Below are 26,235 nucleotides of genomic sequence, written 5' to 3' on the forward strand. Positions count from 1 at the left end.
TTTTAGTGTCTGTGCTTTATCAAAAATAAAAGAATTAGATGAGACTGACTATGGAATAAGAATTACATATGTTTCTGTATGTAAAATGTCAACAGATTCTCTATATTTATTTCATGGTATATATTCATACTTATATACAAACGTATATACCAAATACAGTACAGGCAAAAGAGAATGGTTAGTTCTACCCGGTAGTCTAAACTATGGAAATGCTTCAAACTAGTGTGGTTGCTTGAGCTGAGTTGAGATAGAAAAGGCCAAATGAGCATCTAATTGGATAAGACTTACCCTGGATGTTGAAAAAAGTATATTACCTGCAGCAATATACTGAATTTTCTAAATAGCAAAATGGGGATCATGGCAAGAGATGAGGTTTACATGGAATGCTAAATCCTAGAAGCTTTTTCATGCTACAGTCTGTTTAATGTTTATCTCTTTCCTTATGCAAAGTCCCTTTTTTATTTACACAACTGTACTGATAATATATTATGTCTTATAACAGATAACCAACCTCTTTGTCACATCTCTCTACAAAATCATTCAAGGTTAAATTTGCCAAGGAAATATTTCTGAAATTTTTTATGTCAAATTTTGAGTATGTAGCCACAATCATAAGGTACTGGCATCCACTCTTGCTGGATCTCATGCAGAACCTTATAGAATAATATATTAAATAATGGTCTAAATTATTTTCTAAGACGATTTCTGTACTTCTCTCATTTGAATATTTACACGGTGCAATAAATTCATTCTAGATGGTGTTATGGGCTAAATTGTGTCCTCCCCATATTCACATCTTAAAACCTTAACCCCTAGCACCTTAGAATGTAACTATAGGGACTTCTCTGGTGGCACAGTGGTTAAGGATCCGCTTGCCAATGTAGGGGACACGGGTTCGAGCCCTGGTCCGGGAAGATCCCACATGCCGCAGAGCAACTAAGCCCGTGTGACACAACTACTGAGCCTGCACTCTAGAGCCCACGAGCCACAACTGCTGAGCCCACGTGCCACAACTCCTGAAGCCCACGTGCCTAGAGCCTGTGTTCTGCAACAAGAGAAGCCACCACAATGAGAAGCCCACGCACTGCAACGAAGAGTAGCCCCCGCTTGCTGCAACTAAAGAAAAGCCCACGTGCAGCAACAAAGACCCAACACAGAGGAAGGAAAGAAGGAAGGGAGGGAGGGAGGGAGGGAGGGAGGGAGGGAGGGAGGGAGGGAGGAAGGGAAAAAAAAAAGAATGTAACTACATTCGGAGAGGTAATTAAAGTTAAAGGAGGATATGTGAGCAGGCCGTAATCCAATCTGACTGGTATACATATAAGAAAAGGAATTAGGACACACAAGAAGAGGTATCAGGGATGCATACCCACAGAGAAAAGGCCACGTGAGGACACAGTGAGAAGGAGAATATCTATAAGCCAAAGAGAAAGGACTCAGGAGAAACCGACCCTGCCAACACCTTGATCTTGGACGTCTAGTCTCCAGTACTGTGAGGAAACGAATTTCTGTTGTTTAAGCCTCCCAGTCTGTGGTATTTTGTTATGGCAGCCCTTCATATTAATACAGATGGGTATATATAAAGATTGTTAGCCAAAACAAACAAAGAAGCAAACAAATACAAAAAGCGGTGTTTTCTTATCACGCAATTAACTTTGATAAGGATCAGGACACAGTTAGATCTTCTTCAAGGATCATGAACTTGTTCCACATCACAAATTTCCCATTTGAAGGCACTTTGAAAGGAATAGATTGTATTAGAGCCAGGGAAGGTAAAATTAAGTTAAGTCAAAACTACCAACACCAGGGCTTCCCTGGTGGCGCAGTGGTTGTGAGTCCGCCTGCCAATGCAGGGCACACGGGTTCGTGCCCCGGTCCGGGAAGATCCCACATGCCGCGGAGCGGCTGGGCCCGTGAGCCATGGCCGCTGAGCCTGCGCGTCCGGAGCCTGTGCTCCGCAAGGGGAGAGGCCACAACAGTGAGAGGCCCGCGTACCACACAGAAAAAAAAAAAAAAAAAAAAAAACTACCAACACCGCATCAACTAAAAAAAAAAAACCTTAGAAACCATTAAAAGGAAGTGGTTGCTCAGAGAAAAATTCATTCATACTGGAAATTTTGACTGCAGTTAAGGACAAAACATAGATTTTTTTTTAAAAGATGTATTAAAAGACCATTACTTTTGGAAGGAAAATGGCTGAAACGTGATGTACAATAAAAAGCTCATTTGGGGAATACTGAGACATTGCTAAAATATTCAACTTATTTTTCTATTGTTCAGTGAAGTGTTTCAAACTTTCCTACTGAGCACACAACATGTTCAATCCCTAATGCAAATAGATTCACTTCCAATTCATTTCATCCCCGTGTTTTACTTATTTGTATCCTACTGAGCCGCTTTTGATGCCAGATATTTTCTTCTTCTCTTAGATTTTATTTTTTATCTATTCAATCTCCCACTGAGGAGTTTGCTAGATGTCCTGTCTAGCAATAAGTTATATTTAAATAAGTGTCATATATTTGGAATTCTAATGGTCAGTAACCATTGAGCTGGAAAGAAAAATATATCTTTATGTTTTGTATAAGGGAATTATGAAGGAGACTGATTAATTCTGACCCTTTAATAGGGTTTGTTACACCAATTTTTTAAAATTCCTTAAAATATCTGAATGCTAATGCCTGCTCATAGGAGAGAGTGGGATTCTTTACGGATACTACCACGTATCTGTTAGTAATTAACACTGGATACAGATTAAATGATACACAAAGGAATGAACTGGCTCTGAAAAAGCTAATCAATTGAGACTTTGTTTCATGTAAGTATTAAACATAGAGAAAATCCTCTTTTATTTACTCACATGCAAAGTTGTGAATATTTGAAATATTTGCTAGCCTAGTAGTTTTGCATTTCTCTGCTCTTTCTGTTATACTATGTTGTAAGGAAAGCTTTCGGCCACAAACTTTTGTCAAGATTGGAAATCCTTAGGCAATGGAAGAAAAGAAAATCAATGTAATTAAAGAATAAAAGATGAATTTTATAATAAGCTTTCAGGAAATACTAGTCAAGAGGGTAAGTTTCTTATCATTTGGGAAGCAATGTTTTTTTGTATGGACTTAAACCCATAATAAAACTTCAATTTGTTTACTGTTATTACTGTAATACATGTTTCTAAGGCATAATTGAAGTGGGGGCTAAAAATAGGATCATAGCAAAAGCTTTAAATAGTGTCCCTCTAGTTCAGCTTTCTTTCACTTCGTGGGAATTTTATTATCCCTTTAAATAATACCTTTAACGTTTCTTTCTCACCAACTATTGCTCAAAATATAATGTCCAAATTTAGTTAACTTTACATTTAGGAAAGAAACTTCTTATTAAGGGGTAAGGAGGGTGCATTTAAAAAATATTGTGTGTCAGCTGATGTGAATGACCAATAAGGTTAGTGATTCAATAGAGTGGGAAAACTGACTTTGTAGAAAAGGCTCTCAAAAACTTATTAAACAAAAATTCTTGGAGAGGAGAGAGAATAAGATAAGATGATAAGTATTTCACTGGGCATGAGAAACAAGAAGAAATTGTAACTATAAAGGTACATATGCTGATAGGCAGATCTGGTCTTAGGTAGCTGTGGAAATATGTTCTGATGGTTTACATTTTCCTAACAGAAGAGGTACCTTCTTTAGCTATGAGTGACTACACCAGAAGAAGAGATATGAAGATTGAGGAGAAGGGGGAAAATGCAAAAGAGTTGAGCGCGGAGACTGAATCAGCTAAGAAGTTGTGATCTAATTCCCCAGCGTCATTAAGGACCCACATCATAAATTTAGAGTCCACTCAGCATGGTTATATGTTTTACTCTAGGACCATTCATTTTCAAGAACACAGGCATAGTGTAGGTCGAGGTGTGAAGCTTTACCAAGTGGGTATGACAAAGAGAGAATTAGAATATATGAGAATGGGAGAAGACCAAAATGGTGACATAGGAAAATCCAGCCTCCATGTCCCCCAACAAAGATCAATAATGAGACAGCTATTCAAAAACAAAAACAGCTCTGGAAGACTTGTAGAGGCCACTTAGGAAGTTTCAGCAACACAGACGAACGAAAAGCCTGAGAGCACTGCACAAGGAGAGAAGGAAGACAGCTTCATTTGCCTGCATCATCTTGCTCTCCAAGAGGGCACTGTTCAGCACCAAGAAGGAACTTCCCAGCTAGAAAGAGTTTTTATCACTGGAAAAGGAAGAATGGTATGAGCAACAAGCTTCTTCAGCCTTTTGGGGCACTACCCAAATGTCCCGAACACAAAAGATGAGACATATAGGACTAGCTAGGTACAAAGAAAAAAAGCAGAAGCAGTTACACAGTGGGAGTGATGGCAGTTCAGAGGCCTACGCTGCAGACAAACTCAACAGATTTGAAATTGTATGAGAACGAAAGACACTAAGTTAAAGATAAGACAGAAATGAAGAGGATGAAAAATATAAAGCTCATAATGAAATCAATAAAAGGACAGAACATTAAATAATTGTTAAACATTTATTTATATATAGCACAGTATATCTTTTGGTGATAGATGAATAAATAATGTCACAATGAGAATATGTGTATAGTGTGCCTGAATGTCATGAGAGCCATCAGAATGTTTAGTTCTTTTTCAATTGATTTATGGGAAATATTTCTTTGGAAATTCAACAATTAAAAAATTATAATTCAATGAAATGATTTTTATCTACATGAAATAAAAACATTGAAATTTTTAGGAAACAATGCAAGTAGGGAGCATAATTCTTTCAGATATTATAATGTATATGCACAATTAAATAATTGTGATTTAATAGGCAAATGGAATGGATTTTCTAGAAATAGATGACAGAAAATAACAAAGATAAAAAGCAATGAGTTTTTTTTCAAAAGGATAGGCATATAGACCAATGAAATAAAACTGACATACAGCAAATGACACAGAATTTAAAATCGAGAAATAAACCCATATATTCTTAGTTAATTGGTTTTTGACAGAGGTGCCAAGACAATTCAATGGAGAAAGAATAAATAGTCTTTTGAGCAAATGGTATTGAGACAACTAGATAATCACATGCACAAGAATGATGTTGGATCTTTTCCTTATACCATATTGAAGAATTAACTCAGGGCTTCCCTGGTGGTGCAGTGCTTGAGAGTCTGCCTGCCAATGCGGGGGACATGAGTTCGAGCCCTGGTCTGGGAAGATCCCACATGCTGTGGAGCAACTAAGCCCGTGCACCACAACTACTGAGCCTGCACTCTAAAGCCCACGAGCCACAACTACTGAAGCCAGCCTGGCACAACTACTGAAGCCCACGGGCTTAGAGCCCGTGCTCTGCAACAAAGAAGCCACCCAATGAGAAGCCCGCACACCACAATGAAGAGTAGCCCCCACTCACCACAACTAGAGAAAAGCCCACGAGCAGCAACAAAGACCCAACACAGACAAAAATAAAAATAAATAAATAAATTTATATATAAAAAAAGAATTAACTCAAAATGAATCATAGGCTTTAAATGTAAGAAGTAAAACTATAAAACTTAGAATAAAACAGCAGTAAATCTTCATGACCTTGGGTTAGGCAATGGTTTCTTAGATACAACACCAAAACTATAAGCAACAAAAGAGAAAATAGATAAACTGGATTCCATCAAAATTCTAAAATCTGTAATGCAAACAATACATTCAAGAAAGTGAAAAGACAACCTGCAGAATGGGAAAAAATATTTGAAAATCATGTCTGTTAAGGGTCTGGCAACCAGAAAATATAAAGACTCCTTAACTCTCAAACAAAATTCCAAGCAAAATGGGAAAGGATATAAATATCGAAAGAAGGTAAACAAATGGCCAGCAAGTGTATAAAAAGATACTCAGCATCATTAGTCATTAGGCAATACAAATTAAAAGCAGGACATACCACTTGACATCTAGTAGGATGGCTACAATCAAAATGAGATAAAAATAAGTATTGGTGAGGATGTGGATAAATTGGAACTCTTATTCATTGTTGGTGGGAATGTAAGCTTGTGCAGCCACTTTGGAAGATAGTTTGGCAGTTCCTAAACTTGTTAAACATAGAGTTACTAACTATATGACCCATCAATTCCACTCCTAGGTATGTACTAACAAGAAATGAAAAAAATGTGCTCCAAAAACTTGTACACAAATGTTCACAGCAGCGTTATTCATAATAGCCCCAAAGTAGAAACATTAATGTCCATCAACTGATGAATGGATAATAAAATAATGTAATATAATATTATTCAGCAATAAAGAGGAATGAAATTCCTCTACATGTTACAACGTGGATGGACATCAAAAATATTTGTGCAATTATATAGTAAGCATATTGTTTCTCCAACAGTAGCTCTGTGACTCCACCTTCACAGATGCAATAGTACAGTCCAAAACACAGGAAACATTGTTCCTCTACTGTACTGATGAATGGCCCTACTAACCATGTACAGGGATAGTTAGAGAAGATGCTGAAACGGTAGCTTAAAATAATTCATAATCGGGACTTTAAATTTTATTCTAAGAGAAATCTTCATAGAGTTTTGAACAGAGGACTTTAAAAAAATAAATAAAACAATTTCTCTGGCTGCTGTGGAGATACAGCATGTTCTTATTTATAGACAGAAGATCCTAGGGGCATCTCCATGACATGTGAGGGCACTATCTATTGAAAATGGAAATTCTGTACAGTATACTAGAAAGAGGACAGGACGGGAGTAAGAGGACCTGATTAGTGAGACAGGACAATTGATCGCTTCCAACTTTAACTTATAAATTCTAGTCACTGTATGATGATCAGTATCTTTTGCCACTTTAATATTTCAGTTTATTTTAAAATCTTTATTTTGATAGGGTGTATAGAAATAATTTGCAGACTAGACTAGCCTAGCACTTCTGATGAAAGAACTGAACTGCCTGTATTTTTCCTAATTGCATTCCTTGTTCTACCTTACTTTGCCATTTCAAAATAAATTCTTTTTGTCAAATTAGTGAGATAATTTCCTCAACACATTAAAATAACTTTATCTAAACCTAATGGTTTTTAATGCTCATTTAAAAAAATATTCACTTTGTTACATTTTATAAATTTTACAGATTTCCCATTACTACCTAATTGTGCAAAATGCTCTTGCCTTTTTTTCTTATTAAAGTCAGGGTTTTAAATGAATTCAATATGTTAGCATTTAAAAATAATTATTGGGCTTCCCTGGTGGCGCAGTGGTTGAGAGTCTGCCTGCCGATGCAGGGGACGCGGGTTTGTGCCCCGGTCCAGGAAGATCCCACATGCCGCGGAGTGGCTAGGCCCGTGAGCAATGGCCGCTTGGCCTGCGCGTCCGGAGCCTGTGCTCCGCAACGGGAGAGGCCACAACAGTGAGAGGCCCGCATACCGCAAAAAAAAAAAAAAAAAAAAAAAAAAATAATTATTAATTTCTTGCCTCCTTGTCTTCAATGTGTTTTACTCCTAAGATATTTATATAGCTCCTTCCTATACTTTTAATCCTTCGGATAGCATTAACTGTTCATTCTCACTGGTCTCATGTTTATTTACGTATCTAAAAAATTGTCTTGCACCCTAGCTCTTTCACCCCAAACCACAATAATCCCCATTTTCATCGTTAAGTTTTCAGAAAGTTATTTTTTTTGGAATATCAAAAAGATATCTTGTTTTTCTAAATTTTACCTTTGAGGGATGTGCATGTTATGACACAAATATGTGAAGATGATATTTTCTCTGCCTTTATCCACAAAAATGTTGGCTAATATCTCTAGCAAGTATATAATTGTCACTTGATTTTCTAATTTCTTTAGTTGTTTTTCTGATGTTTTAAACCATTTAACAGCGGAAGGGAACTTGAAAATTACTGATTAAAATAAAATCATTTATTCCATCAGTATGTACTTATTTCTGATTAATTTTTTACCTATGTTCTAACCATCCTTTTTTTCTCTGCCAATATTAGAGTAAGATATAAATTCTAGAGCTCCAAAGAAGGTGATCCTGACAGTTTTTGCCAACTTAATCACTGCTCTAGTGGAGAGATGAAGATTTGGAGTTTCCTACTCTAACATTTCTAGTGAGGGCAATATGAGTTTATTTGATAGACATCTGAGAATAACTTTTTTTTTAAGTAGAAGAATGGATTATTAAGGCAACAGAATTATATTAGACATATATTAACAATGTCCTATCTTATTAGAGATATATTTGAAGTTGAAGTTTTAAATAAAGAAATAAATTTCTGAGGCACAGACAAGTGTCTGTTAATTTCTGAGACATTAACAAGGCTTTCATTTTGGATTTTTAACCATACAATGTCCAATGAGTTATACTGACCAAAGTATACATTTGTAGGAAAAACACTTATTATATGTCTGTTGAAACATGCATTGTATTTTCTGAAAAACACTGACAGTAAAAATTAAGCTAAATGCTTGTTGGGGAGATAGCACCATAAACTTAGGCTGATGTCAGCTATATCTCAGAGGTAATTTTAAAACTACCAATTTTTATTTCTCAATAATAGCATCTTAATGCTTAAGAAATGGTCAAGTTGTGTACAAGCCAGCAAACTTGCATCAAGAACCACTTGTATTGATATCTAATGTCACTGGCACTAAAAATTTCAATGGTGGGTTATATCATTGCTCCTCAAGAAATCAATGTTACAAGTTTGTTTGATGATCATTTGGAAATCCATAAAACTACAAATGTATACAGGCTTAAATAAAGACACTGGCTTGTGAAGTTAGAATTTACATTTCTAGTTTAACCAAAATAATTCAAACATTCATATTTAATTCCTCAAGAGCAGTGCACTCTCTCAGCAGCAGAAGTGTAGAATTATTTCTGAACTACTGCCAGTAATGACATTTAATCATCCATTTAAATTGCTTTTTCAGAAATTGCTGTCCACATCTGCAGTTTCACATGTCATTTGTTAGATCTAATATCATAAATTACAACCCAATATTTTAACAAGCAATATGTTTTTTGTCTAGGTTTAATAAAAAAAAATTTTTTTTAATAAAGCAACTATTGCAGGAGGAAAAAAGTCGTATTTGAGAAGAACTGTGACTTCCCTTCTGCTTTTCCTCACAGCATGACTAGAATTTATAATTAATAGATTTCACAAAGTTTTTCTTCTGTCATTCTAAATGGAATCTTTTAATTGCTGTTATTACATTTCCTTGCAACCTCATGTATATACTTAAAATGCTTTATTATAAAAGCTTAGTTAAAAAAAGAACTTCCATCTGAGATGATTAGGTTTCATTCAAAAATGTCTTGGCCAAGTTCATGTTATTACCATCTTGACCATCATCTCTCAAGGAAAACAATGAGCCTTTTGAGCATGCAGTGGTCTTGCACTTAGCTTCACATCATTGTAACAGTTTTTAAGAGATCAATAATGAATATTTTTATAGTACCATATAAGTTTTGGATACACTGCTTTTTTTCCAAGAGATTTCTTAATTCTTTCTTTTATGTAATTATGATTTAGGTTAAAAACTAAAACAACGGATAAGGAAAAACAGTGAATTATCCTCATAGTGACTGTTACCAAATTTTTTTAAGATAGTTGTAACTTTAAGTGTGTTTTGTATTATCTATCTTTTCTCACTTTTAAACCCAATACAGCATCTTAAAAAGCGCAAAGTTTAAATCTTATTAGATTCATTTGAATATCAAGATGCCCAGTTCTATACTCTTCCTGATAGTATCCTTTATAAAAGCAGAGACTTTTAATTTAAAAGATGTATAAGCATATGGAAAGTGAGCCACCTATATATTTTTAATGATTTAACATGTCAAACTCTATACTGTAAGGACTGTAGTCAGATTAGAAAACATCACAATCTTTATAACTTGATTTATTATTTTAAAGCTTTGCTGTCATATAGGTTATTCTATCACTAAAGAAAATTAAAACAAAAAAAAACTGGTTCAAAATATAAAGTTAGGTTAACCTAAACATTTCCAATGTAATTTACTGCCAGCATGTTTAAAAGTTAGTTTTCAATCCTAAATTCTTTATTCTTATCAGGACTTGGGCAACCAATGGTTCTCCCACAGCATGAGCTCTTTAGTACTTCTGCAAAATGGGCTGGGAGTGTTTGCCTATTGTCTTGTACTGAATTCTATGACCTGGGAAATATTAGTCTCCACTCTTGAGAGAATCTCTTTTATTATAGGAGGAGACTTAGGAAAGTAAAGTGTAAACTTTATTTGGATTCAGAAGACCTGAGCTGCAATCTTGACTTTGCTACTTGCTCACCGTACATGAGTAAATCACTTCACCTATCTGAGCACTGGTTTCTTCATTTATAAAGACAAGATAATAATAATAATAGTGACTACTCTGCAGAATTACTGAAAAGTAAACATGAGATAACGGGTGTCGGAAGCATTTTGATTATTTTACAAGGTATTATGACTATAATGAACCATAATTCTTTTTGACATTTATGTGTAACAAGGAGTATAATGACAACATAATAGAAGTTATTCACTAACTTCTGAGGTCTAATCACATTTTTAGGCTTTTATTCAAAGGTCCTTCTTCTCTTCTTCCTTTATAATTTCCCCTTTTAGCGGTGGCTTTTTGTTTTATTTAGGTGAAAGTGTCACTGTCCTTTTGATTCCTCATGTTTATCAACTCAGATTACATACCTCAGTACAGAATCACTGTAAGTGGAGGTGATGAAATGACATGGAAAAGAGTTTGGGCCAAGAAACACAAAGACTTTATTCAAGTTCTGTTCCTGCCACTTAACTAACCATGAGGACATGGGGAAGTTATTTAATGCATTTGTTTTTTAAAAAAAGAATAAGAATACGTATTTCAGAAAGTAATTGTGATGGTTCTATTGAATGTAATGGAAGTAACCACTGCTCCCCCAATAAAGTTCTGTGTACAGCAAATGTGCCTCAGTTAAGCATCAATTTATGTTTCAGTTAAACTCCCCAAATATTTGACGATAACTGAAACATATCTATCCACGCTTCACTAAGTTATGCAGATTCCCTAGGGCCTGTGTGCATCCTGCAGAGAGAGGTCTGGTGAGGTCTCTTTTCATAGAGTGTTAGGGTATGCTATCCACTATGGCCACTATAATGAGAGGGCTGGGGAGATGCTAATCTTCCTGAATTGTGTCCCAAAGATCTTGCAAAATTTGTCCAAAGCTGCTGATTCACTTCAATGGCTTCAGATGTTAGGAGAACCTGTCTCCTGCAAAGACAAAGCAAAGGGCCACAAGGGGCTGATTTGGACCTGGTCTTGATGGCCTGGCCTCACATATCAGAGGCAGAGCCTGGGATGTCTTTTCAACCATTCTGATTGTTTCAAGTTAAGATATTCTTTTCCTTTTTTAGTTGTTTTATATTGAAAATAATGAGAATACTTTTTTGTATATGAAAATTGGGGTTTTAAAAAACCATTCATCTCTTTCAGTATCTTCCGTTCAGTATCCACCTGTTTTGTGCTCAGGATTGATAAAGGTGAAAAAAACCCATCCTTAACTCTGTGTGATGATTTCAGAAAACATTTTAGCTAAGGTGGAATTCATTTTATCCAAACAAGGGACCGTGGGACTGCCAGAACGTGAGTATTTCCACCAATTGCTAAACAACACAATCTCACTGTGAGAACAAAGATAAGACTGTAAAATTGCTGCACCATGTTTTGGAGCTGGTAAAAATCCACATGCTTTCTGTGCTGTTAAATCAAGGTCTTGGGATGATTCTCTGTTAGAACAGATATCAGCCATCCTTTAGATTTAGCTAATTGACATTAGCAGCTTCCAATGCACTTTCTTTCTGCAATCTCAATAGATAGAACAAATGCACATACCTTACTGAACCATCTTATCTGTTGTGTGTTTCTGCTCTCAATGTCATCAGGACATTACTAATTTTTAAAGGAAAACTGCACCTGTAATGAAATGTGCTTGTTAATGGAAATAAAAAAAACTGTGATGTTACTTAAAGTGTATAGAAGAGAAACTAAGAGAATTTAGAGTGGAACATATGAAAGCATGTGTACCTTGGCAACTTGAACAATTTAGAATATTCAAAAAAACGAATACTGAAATATTTTCTGAATACCTACTAAATAAAATATATCACTCTGCCTTTACATATAAAAATAAGTCAATCCCTCATTCTGCTCAGCTTTTTGTCCCATTGTATATATAAGAATTTAGATCCAACCCAATATGCTACTAGTCAGTAAGGAGGTAGAAAACAAACATAAAATATAAGTAACACAGAAAGATTAGGATTTAGAGTCAACACTGTTGTAAAACACGAGAAAAGTTCATAATTATAAAAGTCATAATTCTGTAAGAAATTATACAAATATTAATTTATTTAATTTGATAGGGTTGAGATTATATCTGCCTTTAAATGTGGATCTTATACCCACTACTACATGAATTTTTGGGACTACTTAAACTACTCTATCCTCAATTTATTCTTTAGTAATAGTATGTTAAAATAAAATAATCAGAATGTTTCTATGGGAATAAAAAGAGAGAAAGTAGGGGAAACAGCCTGATATATCTCCTTACATACATCAGGAACCTAATCACTCATTTCTCCTTAAGCTCTAATCTTCACCTATTAATTCTAATACTCTTATATCAATATATACTTAATGAATAAACGACTTATTAGAATTTTTCTTCCAATAAAATGAGGAAGATTATAATTAGACAAAAATGATAAGCAGAACTTGTACTGACATATACCATGTAAAAGAGAAGAACTGCATTTTGGAACCATATAAATATTTTTCATAACTATTTAACACAATTACTTTTATAAAGCAACCCCTAAAATCCAAAATAAAGACAAAACAAATGAACCAGTGATCTAGTTGAAAGCATAAGCACTTTAAAGGACATTATATCTCTGAAGTTTGCTGCGTAACCTTAGTGAAGTGTATTCTAAAATAAAAAATCAAAAAGAAAAACATGCAAAAAATTCGAAACTATTTACAATATGGATACTTTTCAAGGTGTTACCGAAATTATTGTTATTCTGATACTGTTGTGAGCGTATTATGGCACAAAATAAATGACTAATTATGTTGGTGCCCTTGAGAAGCAGAATTTTCAGCATTTAAAAAGGGAGAGAAGAAATAATATTTGTGAAGCTACACTAAAATTCTGTATCTGAATTCAACTTAGAAGTATCGTTAACACATTAAATTTAATCCTTAAAAGTTCTGTTTTCTAGCACTGTTTCCAGAAAGAACCTATACATAATGATTATTCCAGTAGCAAAGAACAACCCTAGAGCCCATATTGAAAACTCTAAACACCATTCTTTTCTAAAAGGAACCAAAGCTTCTTGCACAGAAAGCCTATCCAAGTCTGAGACAAGAAATGTACAAGATGAGCCTGAAATATTTTGTCTTACCACACAGCAAAATGTTCTCAAAGACTGCTGTAAATCGAAACATTTGTACCAAAATCCATAAGGTTACCGTAAAAGTACAAAAATAATAAACCCACGGTCATATTTGGAGGATATTAGGTATTCAACTTATCAGTCAGAAAACTGGTAAATAAAGGAAAAATATCAAGTGTTTAACTTATATCTCCTTATTATCCTTATTGTGCTTCATGGTAACTAGCAAGATGAAGAAAAACTTATCCTTAAAGAAATATTCTGTTAATAAATGAAGAAAGAACAATGAAAAAGAACAGCACCATTTTCAATACCTACTGAAATAAAAGATCAGGGCAATAATCATTAACAGACACTAACATCATAAAAAATGTGACAACTTGATGATATGTTCTTTTTGGAAAATTGTAACTCTACCTATAAAGTATTTTTGCCAAAAAAAAATCAAATCAGAGCTATATAAATCTTGATACATCTATTTATTGCAAATAACAGAAAGAAAAAATGATGAATGACATCATGGGGATAAATCAGTAAAATACAGGCTGTTAGAAAATCTGCAAGACAAATGAACTTTTTCTCTCAATAAATAATAGCTAGGGAAGAAGAAACATGGAGTGGAAACCTGTAGATTAAAAGAGCTTTAAGAGACAAATCAATCAATTGCAATGTATAGAGATTATTGGGTTGTAATTTAAATAAACTGTATAAAAGCATTGTGTATACTTATGTAGGAGTAATGTTCCTGTCAAAATCTGGAAAAAAAAACCACAACACCTCTTTGAAGGCATTAGAGAGAAACCACTGCAGTCATAATTTAAGACCTACTGTCCTTAAAATAGCAACAACACCTAGTATTGGCAAGAATGTGGGTTATTAAATGCAACACTTATACACTGATGTCCAGAGTAGAAATTAATGTAGACACTTTGGAAATGTTTGAGATTATCCTCTATGTATACCCTATTACCGAGTGCTATGTGAAACAATCTAAATGTCTATAAACATTAGAATAGATTAAATAGTTTTATAGTTAGGCAATGGAAATCAATAGAGCAATGATAAAGAGTGAACTACTACTGCATGCAATAGCATGGATAAAACACCAAGAAAAAATGTTGAGCAAAGGAAACCCAGCCCAAAAGAGTAAAGCTATATGATTCCAGTCATCTGATATTCAAAAATAGCCAAAGCTTATGAGGTGGTGATAGAGATCAGAACAGTAGTTATACATGAATATATGATACTGGGTTAGCCAAAAAGTCCATTTGGGTTTTTCCATACAATGTTATGGAAAAACCCAAACAAACCTTTTGGCTAACCCAATATTTTATTAGTGGGAATGAGGGAACCATCTGGGTGGTGGGAATGTTCCATACCTTGGTGGTTAGGTAGATATATGCATCTTTAAAAGGGAGTAGAGAAATAAAAGAAAATATAGAATGAAAATAAAAATAAATTAGACAATTTGAACTCTGAATAAACAATTATTTTTTTAAAATATTGTCAATTTCAACAGTCAAGATAATGGTATTGTTGTTATGTTAAAAAGGTTCTTAGCATTTAGGTATACTACTAAGAAATTTACAGCTAAAATTATATACTGTTTAGAATCTGCTTCATGATGATCCAGAAAAACAGAACCCTCAAATACATGAAGCAAACAGTGACAGAATTGAAGGGAGAATTCAATTTTTCTACAATATGTGTTGGAGATTCCAATATTCAAAATTCCATAGTATTTAGAACAACTAGGCAGAAGATCCAAAAGGAAACAGATGACTTGAACAACACTGTAAGCCAACCTGACCTATAGAGCCCACCATCCAACAACACTGCAAGGAATGTTCTCCAGGATGGACCATATGCTAGGCCATAAAACAAGCCTCAGTAAATTTTAAAGGCGTAAAATTATGCAAAGTATGTTTTTCAACCATAGTAGAATGACATTAGAAATCAACAACAGAAGGAAATTTGGAAAATTCACAACTATGTAGACATTAAAGAACATACTCCTAAATAAACAATGAATCAAAGAATAAATCACTAGGCAAATTAGATGAGATGACTAATGAAAAAAGAAAACCAACCAAAAAAAACTAAAGCACAACCTAAAGTCATTCTTAGAGGGAAATTTACAACAGTGAACTCTTTTTTTAAAAACAAAAGAAGAAAAGGCTCAAAATAACCTAAAATCCTAGGAAAAGAAGAGCAAACAAAACCCAAAGATAAATGATGGAAATAAAATATATTAGAGCAGCAGTAAATTAGAAAATAGAAAAATAGAGAATATCAACAACAAAAAAGTTGATTATTCAAAAACAATCAATAAAATAAACAAACCTTTAGCTAAACTGACCAAGAAAAAGGAAGGAAGAGTCAAATTACTAAAGCCAAGAATGAAAAAGAGGCTATTACTACCAAACTTACAGAAATAAAAAAGGATTATGAAGGAATACTATGAAAACATGTATGCTAACAAATTAGATAACCAGAAAAATTCCTAAAAAGACACAAACAAAAAACCCACAAATTAAAAGAAAAAAAAAACTGAATAGACTAATAACAAGTAAAGAAGTTGAATTAGTAATTTTTAAAAATCACAGAAAGAAAAGCCCAGGACTATTTTACAAAATAACACCAATCTCTCACAAAGTTTTTCAAAGAAGAGAAGAGGAGGAAACACTTTCCAACTCATTCTATGAGGCCAGCCTTTTGGTAATAAAAAAGCAGACAAAGACATTATGAGGAAAGAAAACTATAGACCAATATCTCTTATGAATAGAGACTAAAATATCCTCAACAAAATACTAGCAAACTGAATCCAACAACATATAATAAAAATCATACCATGACAGAACGAGGCTTAACCCAGAAAGGCAAGGTTGGTCCTACAAATGAAAATCAAGCAATGCAATATACTATATTAATAGAATAAAGAGCAAAACCCATACAGACATATAGATCAAAGCAACAGAATTGACAGTCCAGAAAAAGAGCCATACGTCTATAGCAAATTAGTTTTTGCCAACAGTGTAAAACCATTAAATGGAAAAATTGTTCCTTAAAAATGTAAACATAGAGCTATCACAAGATCTAACAATTCCACTTCTAGGAATATACTCAAGAGAACTGAAAACATTCATCCAAAACCCTATATACAAATGTTCATAGCAGCATTATTCACATAACCAACAAAAGGAAACAATCCAAATGTCCATCAGTTGAATGGTTACACAAAATGTGAAATATCCATACAATTGAATATTATTCAACTATGAGAAAGAATGAAGTACTGATACATGGTTTAATGTGGATGAACTTTAAAAACAATGTACTAAGTGATATAGTCAGACACAAAGGGTCATATGTCACATGATTCTATTTTTATAACATTCAGAATAGGTAAATTCATAGAAGCAAAAATAGATTTGTGGCTGCAGGGGTTACTGGGAGGGAGGAATTGGGAGTTGCCACTAATGACTTTAGGATTTCTTTCTGGGGTGACAGTTGTATCAATCTAATGAATATACTAAAAATGACTTAACTGTTCACTTTAAAAGGGTAAAGTTTATGATTTGTGAATTATATCCCCATGCCAAAACAAGAGGATAATATGAGTTAGTGTTTTAATTCTGGAGGGCCATAAATTAAACAAATTGACCATAAATTGATCATATATGAGGCACAGTGGTAAGTACATGTGCTCTCACTGTATTATTTTTTATTTCTGTGTATTTGGAATTATCCATGATAAAAGTATTTTTTTCAAAAAAGCAAATAATTCTTTATAGATAGTGTACAGAACTGTAAAATATTTAATTTCCATAGTGGTTCCTAATTTTGAATGCCTATACTATACTGAACCTCCAAATGGAGTTAAAATGGTATAGTTAATTCATCTAAAAATGAAGTATTTTCAAATGAACCAATGGACACTTAAAGTCTTAGTTCTGTAATCTAGAACTTTATGGTCTATCATTCTCTATAATTTCAATTCATCATCATGTTCATCCCATTATCTATTTCATCATATACATAGATTTAAATCTATGGCATGCTGGCCATTTTGCATAAGGCGTTTCTGAACACTACCTTCCTTCTATAAGTTTAAAGAATATTTGAGGGAAAATATATATGACACATTTTTAAGAAAATTCTTTGTTTTAGTTTCCTTTGTTTGAGAAATAAATGAGGACTTTTGGGTTTTCTCTGGTAATTAAAATCTTCTAATAGAACAAAGAAGCGATACATACTTTAACAAAATACATGCAGATAAGAAACAAGGATAATTTGTTAATTATAATTGCAATATAACATAGTAATGGAGTAGCTTCTGTGATTCTGCTAATCTTTAGTCACCCATATGATTTAAATATATGAATGAATGAAAGCTTTTTATTTTCCAGGAATTCATACTAAGATTGCAGCCAGGTAACAGACACTTTTTATGAAAAATGAAAAATTTATTTGAGCGTTCTGCCTGTTTCTAAATAGACAGATGTTTTTCATTAGACAACAAAGCTCCCTACAAATTTAATACCTTATTACCCATGGGGAGACTTTTTCTCTCTCCTGGTGAATAACCCAAACTAGGCAAGATACATGGCAACTAGATTACATTTCTAGATCTAAAAAATATTAACATGAGTTTTTGATAGAGGTGTTATTTGTATCATCTCTGTTTAGGTCCATCAAAACAGTGTTTGGAGAGTTTCTGAAGAATATTCTTGCTTAAACTATTTGTCTCCTGCAGAAAAAAACTGAAATTTCATTCCTGAATATATTATTTCCTTATGATATGGTGATATCTAAATTTTATATGAATGAATGACATAGTAAAAGTATTCTGGAAAGATAAACTGAATGATATGAGTACCTATGTAGTTCCAACTACATTTCATTGTTAATTCATATATGCATAGGTATGTGATAACCAATTCAATATAATGGAAAATTTGATCCCTTAGGGTGTCTGTTATTACAGGACCCAACAAAAGACCTTTTAATATCTATAAAATGACCTCTATGGGGAAAATTTGAAAATAACTATACTGATAGATAGGAAAATTCAATGTTATACATATATTCTTAAGTTAATTAAAATTTAATGTACGTGTAATTAATATCTTATTATTTATGGAACTTATTTTGTAAATCCTAAAATTCATATGGAAGAGGACTTAAACAAGAAGAGTTATAAAAGTTTGGAGAAAAAATAAAATATGAACATTTTAAGATATATTTTATAGCTATATTGACTGAGACAGTACTTACTCATAGCACAGAATGGATTCATGAATACATACATTCATGAATTATAAAATATTAGTGAATTTATATATATAAATACGAATAACACGTAAAGGCTCTAACTGGAGTGTGTGAAAACAAATTTTAGTAGAAAGAAAATGTGTTTGCTTGTTTACTTGCTGGTTAGTTTATTTAGCGTTAAAATGTTTTGGAAATTTTCACACCAATTCTGAAAAATTGATGGCATTTGTTAATAGAACTTCTAACAGCTTGTGGTAAGTTACACACTCAATTTATCCTCAGGAGAATTTATAAGGTAGTTCAAGAACAAAATGATTTCCTTAGAATCAGGACCACTGAATATTAGATTATTTCTTCTCTTTCAAACGCTTTATTCTCTTTGTTCTTTCACCTCTGATGTGATGTGATGCGGAGACCAAGGAAGTATTACCCTGTCAAGAGGCCTGAAAACCTTTACGAAGTAGCCTAGGTAGAGCTAAAGCAAACTTTAAAAATCTGTCCTCACTCTAAGGGTTAACACAAAGAATAAAATAACTTTCTTCAAAGAACAACTGATTTAACCAATACAGGAAATCTGAAAGAAATTCTGAATGAAGTATCAATGGTTAATAAAAGCTGTGTATTTTTTAGAGGCATCAATCAACATACATGTAACATATCTGATAGAAAATATTATAAGATAGATCACGTAAATAGTTTCTTTTTAATGTGGAAATATAAAGGGAATTCCAGAAAATATGGAAAACTGAGCAACTGCATCCAAAACCCCTTCTTATATATTAGTCTGCTAATACCTTATATAGCATTAAAATAAAAACCAAAAAACTATATAAGTGACAGAAATAAGTGAAGGAGGATCTCCAAGTCCTATAGACTTCAGCTACTTTATTTATTGTCAGATTGAAGGAAAAGTCAACACATCTAGTCATTTACCTAATACCTTAGGTAAAATTCTAACCATCTAACCGGCAGCAGATTAAATCAAGGAATAAATATGTCTGTATATGTTCAAAAAGAGACCACTTAAAATTTGGCATGAACTTCCCCAATAGAGTACAAAATATTTTGAAAAGAGCAATAATGACAATCTGAAGAGTAATGGAGAAAATTAACAATACCAGAAAAAATAATAGGATGAAATGATATTATTATACAAGAAAGAAGTGAAATAATGTCCGTAAGTCAAAAAATAAATTTCTAACTATGAACTAAACATTATGAATATAAAAATTCTTAGCAATACATTATTTGTTACTAATTTAATTCCATTGTGGTCAAAGAATATATTCTGAAAGATTTCTTAGAGAGGTACAATCTCCCAAGACTAAACCAGGATGAAGTAGAAAATATGAACAGATCAAACCAGTAATGAAATTAAATCAGTAATTTAAAATCTCCCAACAAACAAAAGTCCAGGACAAGAAGGCTTCACAGGTGAATTCTAACAAAAATTTAGAGAAGATTTAACACCTATCCTTCTGAACTATTACAAAAAATTGCAGAGGAAGGAACACTCCCAAATTCCTTCTATGAGGCCAGCATCACCCTGATACCAAAATCAGATAAAGGTATCACAAAAAAAGAAAATTACAGACCAATATCACTGATGAACATAGATGCAAAAATCCTCAACAAAATACTAGCAAATACTTTAAAAGGATCATATATCATGATCAAGTGAGATTTATCCCAGGGTTGCAAGGATTTTTCAAATATCTGCGTATCAATCAATGTGACGCACCACATTAACAAATTGAAGAATAAAAACCATATGACCATCTCAATAAATTCAGAAAAAGCTTTTGATAAAATTCAACATCCATTTATGATAAAAACTCTCCAGAAAACAGGCACAGAGGGAACATACCTCAACATAATAGGGTCATACATGACAAACCCACACCTAATATACTCAATGGTGAAAAGCTGAAAGCGTTTCCTCTAAGATCAGGAACAAGGCAAGGATGCCCACTCTCACCACTTTTATTCACCATAGCTTTGGAAGTCCTAGCCACAGCAATCAAAGAAGAAAAAGAAACAAAAGAAATCCAGATTTGAAAGGAAGAAGTAAAACTGTCACCGTTTGCAGATGATATGATACTATGCACAGAATATACTAAAGACGCCACCAGAAAATTACTAGAGCTCATCAGTGAATTTGGCAAAGTGCAAAATACAAAATTAATATACAGAAATCTGCTGCATTTCTATACACTAACAACAAAGTATCACAAAGAAAAATTAAGGAAATAATTCCATTTACCACCACATCTGTATTTACTAAAAAAATCTTACTACTTATTCTAACAAAAATTACTTAAGCTTTTCTTAAACATAAGTGACTTTAAAATTTTCATACCAGTGCTTTTTAAAAACCTCTGCCTACATTCTTTCTCATTTTAAAAATCACACTTAAGGGCTTCCCTGGTGGCGCAGTGGTTGGGGGTCCGCCTGCCGATGCAGGGGGCGCGGGTTCGTGCCCCGGTCCGGGAGGGTCCCACGTGCCGTGGAGCGGCTGGGCTTGTGGGCCGTGGCCGCTGAGCCTGCGCGTCCGCAACGGGAGAGACCACAACAGTGAGAGGCCCGCGTACGGCAGGGGAAAAAAAAAAAAAAAAAAAAAAAAAAATCACACTTAAAATCTAGTGTCTTACAACTTGTTAATCATTATTCTACATATCTGTTTAATACTAGAAAGACCATTCAAGTTTTTCCAGAATCGTATCAATGCCATTTATTGCCTAATTTTCAACACCTTAGAATGTGTTATCTAGGTAACGATTTCTTTAGCCTTAAATATTTAAAGTGCTTATTTCTATCAATTTTATCTTCATCACTGTGCAGCTTTTAAATTCACATGGCAATACCATTTGCTGAATCATTTTAAAAGGAAACAACTCTTATTAAGTACCCATCTCAAAAGCAGGTCAACAGCACAGCTATTTCGATGTTACTGCAGATTTCATATGCTCTTTATTTATTAATGGACTTGGGACTTCATGTTTTGAATTACTTTTATGTTTGAAATACTTGAAAAGACTTCTTACTCCCCTGTGCCATCTGTCAGCATTTTGTTTCTTTTGACTCAATTCGCTGTACAGTTTTAACTAAAAACTAAACTTCATCTCTGGGAAGTCACTCACTTATTAAAATTTAGAACTCATCATGTTTTATTTTGTGATTTTACAAGCTTTCAGAACCTTATCCAAAGTCACAAGTTCAAACAACATGATCAAAGGAAGGAGTAAATGAAGTGACAAAATTTTTCTAAAAATTTATGACACAAACACATCATGTTTACTGAAGAAATTTAGAATATTTAGATTGTCACCAGATACACCAGTTATTCCTAATATTTTAGTGTATTTTCTTTTGGATTTCAGTCAATGTCCTTATATGGATAAACTGGTGGTACACATATTACTCACAATAATTAGACTAAAATTTATATGCTCTTGAAACTGTACTATCTTTATTTTATTTAATACATAGTGAATATTTTTTATTTTAATACAGATATGTTTATATTAAACTAACTGGTCACAATGTTTCTTTCAATTAATGGGTTTCTCTTTATGCTATTAACTGACTTTCTTTGTTGTTGTTGTTGTTGTTGTTGTTGTTGTTGTTGTTGTTGTTGTTTTGTGGTACGCGGGCCTCTCACTGTCGTGGCCTCTCCCGTCACGGAGCACAGGCTCTGGACGCGCAGGCTCAGCGGCCATGGCTCACGGGCCCAGCCGCTCCGCGGCATGTGGGATCTTCCTGGACCGGGGCACGAACCTGTGTCCCCTGCATCAGCAGGCGGACTCTCAACCACTGTGCCACCAGGGAAGCCCCTGAATTTCTTTTTAAGCTTATAGTTTCTCTATTCCAATGTTACATGAAAAATTCTTACTCTTCAAAGCTCAGATCAAATACCGCTTCACCCACAAATTATTCCATTATATAATCCAGTCAGAAAATATATTCATTTATTTGTTCTCATAGCACTTATTTCAATAATTTTTATCCATTGCAATTTTGTATTAAAATTTCTATGTACACTCTATTAATATTCTGATTGCATATAATCTCTTGTACCATGATTTACCTATAGTTGTAATTCTCAGGAACCAGCACAGTGTTCAGAATATAGTCCAGAATAAAATGGAAGGTCAATAAATTCCAAATAATATTGAGCTTTGAAAGGATATCAAATACAATTTTGGACCTCTTCCAAACTGACATTCCTAATAATATCAATACTTTAGAGTGATCCAAAGAAATTGATGGATATATAATCTATCTCATCAATTTTTTTTGGAGACATTTTATATATATATGTACACACACATATATATGTACACACACACACATATGTATAATACTATATATATAACATGTTTAAGTGCTGGGATTCATAAATATATTTGAGGAAGTGTTCTTTTTTTTTACTACATACTTCTTGATATGGAAAGATACATGGTCTTTCTAAAGCACACAGTGTTGGACAATTTTGTTGAAGTTGCTGGAGTCATCTTGGGGAAGAATAAAAGAAATAGCAACATTCTGGAAAAGTCAGACTGTAGTAGTTGAGCTGTCTAAGGTGGCCTCATTATGTGTAAATTAGAACACTCATCTGTTAGACATCAAGACTGTTTTCAACCAGATACGTGACATCACAGTCATATGTAATTTAATCATGTTGTCAAAGACCTCATTAATTAAAAAGAGAATTATATATAATGAAATGTGACATTGAGAGCTGAACCATTCTTTCAAACAACTTACTCATTCCCACTTCCTAAATTTGCTACAACGAGGAAAGTCCCAACTTTACTGACTCAAAAATCATTCTTCCAATTCCCTGCACCTTTTTGCCATTATCATTGCACACTTGAAATTATAATAATGCACTTTTACCTGTATTCCATATACAGACATTTAACAATGCACTTACATCATTTTCATTTGCTGCATTTTCACCCTTAGGCAGGAGGCAGGTGGGAAAAAGAAGAAAAAAAGAGGGAGAAGGAACTATAAGAGGAATTACAGAATAGTCACAATTTTAACTTAAAGCTTCTACAAAGGAGAAAATTGGCATTCATTAATAACTAACAACGTACCTAGCAAGTACTTTAAACACCTTATCTAAATTTCCAAAATTTCTATAATCTAGGTATTCTCATCATTTTATAGATTAAAAAAGAGGATCTATGAAGTTTAATAAATTTCTCAATATTCCAAACATGAAATTGTGAAAAGGAAATTCAAAGTTCGCTCTTTTAGAGGTTTTGCCATTTTTCACTCCATTATCCTGTTTCTAAACTATAGAAGGATCATGTTCCACATACAACTAACTTCCTTATTTCGTAAAATACATCATGAGAAGAGAATGGTTCAAGGCAAGTAGTCTGGAGGAAAATGATAGGAAGACCTTGAAAGATTTGAAGTAACTGGTTTGAAGCCCTGATTGACATCTTAGAAAAAGTACCTGGCTCAGTTGTACCTATTCCCCAACTAGGGCTTGAACCCATGTCCCCTGCATTGGCAGGCGGATTCTTAACCACTGCACCACCAGGGAAGGGGATGTCACTTTTAAGGTACATTAACATTTAGTAAACATGTTACTTGTATAAAGGCATTCATTTGAACTCATACGTCTAATTCACTTCATTCAAATATTCCTTTTGAAATAACAAATGTATTTTAAAATTGAAAATAAATCTGTCCTTTCTATAAGGAAATGGAAGATAGGAATGGATGTCATCAATAGAAAACTGAAATTCAGAGGAGGCTGCTTTGAAAGAAGTACTGAGAAGCTAATAACATGAAACATGTAAAAGAAATCCTGCCTGGAGAGTATGTAGACAGAATATCTCAGGGCAAAGACAAAACTAAACAGAAATAGAAACAAATGTAAAACAATAAAACAACCAAGCTCAGAGCAGAAGGTGCCAGTTCAGTCTGTGAGGCTCCAAATGGAAGGATTTTGTGAAATAACTGGCCAAGGTGTCCACCCAAATTTAATGCAAATGGGGGTGGGTGTGCAAAGGCAGGTAGTATGTGAGACCTGTTGTGGGAGTCAGAGAAGGTGAGAGGGTCCCCACCATCAGAGAAGGTGAGACGCTCCCCACTATCATTAGCTTTTCACAGCTAACAGGGAAGGCAGTCACTCTTGAATCAATGAACTTCCCTGCAACTGGCTTGCCTGGTCGCCCACTTCCTCACTGCCTCCCAGGAAACTGAACTCCAATATAGAAAAACAAAACGGCTAAAATGTAAATAGCTTCTTTTCCCATTGATTTAGACTAACCCATATGAATATGTAACCACACCAATATGACAAGCAATTTATAAATTCTTCAATAAATATATGTAAAGTTTCACTAGCCTAAAAGGAGGACACTTCTGAAAATTCAGTGGTAGTAGCCTCCAATAAAGCAGTCTCACTCCCAGAAACAGGAAGAAACCTAAACACATTTTATGTACTCTGTAAGATAGTAAAGAGGAGGTTCCAATTACAGAAAATATCTGATATCAAGTTAAAACTTCTATAAAAATATTGTAATTTTATGTCATGAAAACCATCAGGAACAGGAACTCAAAGAAATAATTTTTAAATTGACTAAAGAAATGTAACAATAGACCAAAGTTAATTATGATTAGTATATATGGAGCTCATACCTATATAAAAAAGTCAGTATAAATATATATTATGGAAATTTCAAATATATATTATTTTCAAACATATGTGTACATGTATATATAAATTCCCTGCCTAAAACAATCAATGATCCATATATGCACAAAGAAAATATTTTTTAGAGTAAATTACTGATTGTTGGTGAATGGTACGAGGAACTATACCTGCTCATATATTTGTTGGAGTTATAAGTTGGTATGATCTTTCTGAAGGGAAATTTGGCAACGTGCAAAGTAATGCCCCTAAATAGATCCAAATATACATGGCAGTTAGTTTAAAATAAAGTGGCCCCCAAATAGTTTTCTACAGATGTGGGAATTCCGTAAAAATGAAAGCAATATTTTCAAATCAGTAGTGAAAAGAGAGCTCATTCAATAACCAGTGACAGAGAATATATTAATAAATGAGGATCCCATTCTCTCTTAGAAATCTCTTTACCTCTCAATGATCTAAATAATTCACACGTTATTTATACATCCTCTCTATTTTTTTGAACTCATGATTGTTTTTAAAATTAATTCATCTGAAAAAGAACACATAATATTTCAGGTGTTAATAAGTTGTTATACAAATAATAAAAAATAGCATAGCAAGGCAGAGTGTATTCTTGACAGGCTGATTCTTTTTACAGGATGGTGAAGGACTTCTAGAAAGGCTGAAGAAGGGAGGGAGAGACTGGGCATCTGAGAGAGCATTCCAGACAAAGGAAACCACCACTGCAAAGACCCTGAAGTGGAGGGGTACTTGACAAGGTGTGGCACAAGAAGCAGGCCAGCTAGCGGAAGAAGAGTGAGACACAGAGTTAAAAGGACAGCCAATGATTATATGACTC

Source organism: Phocoena sinus, chromosome 16 (genome assembly GCF_008692025.1).
Source record: "Phocoena sinus isolate mPhoSin1 chromosome 16, mPhoSin1.pri, whole genome shotgun sequence".
Lineage (NCBI taxonomy): Eukaryota > Metazoa > Chordata > Mammalia > Artiodactyla > Phocoenidae > Phocoena > Phocoena sinus.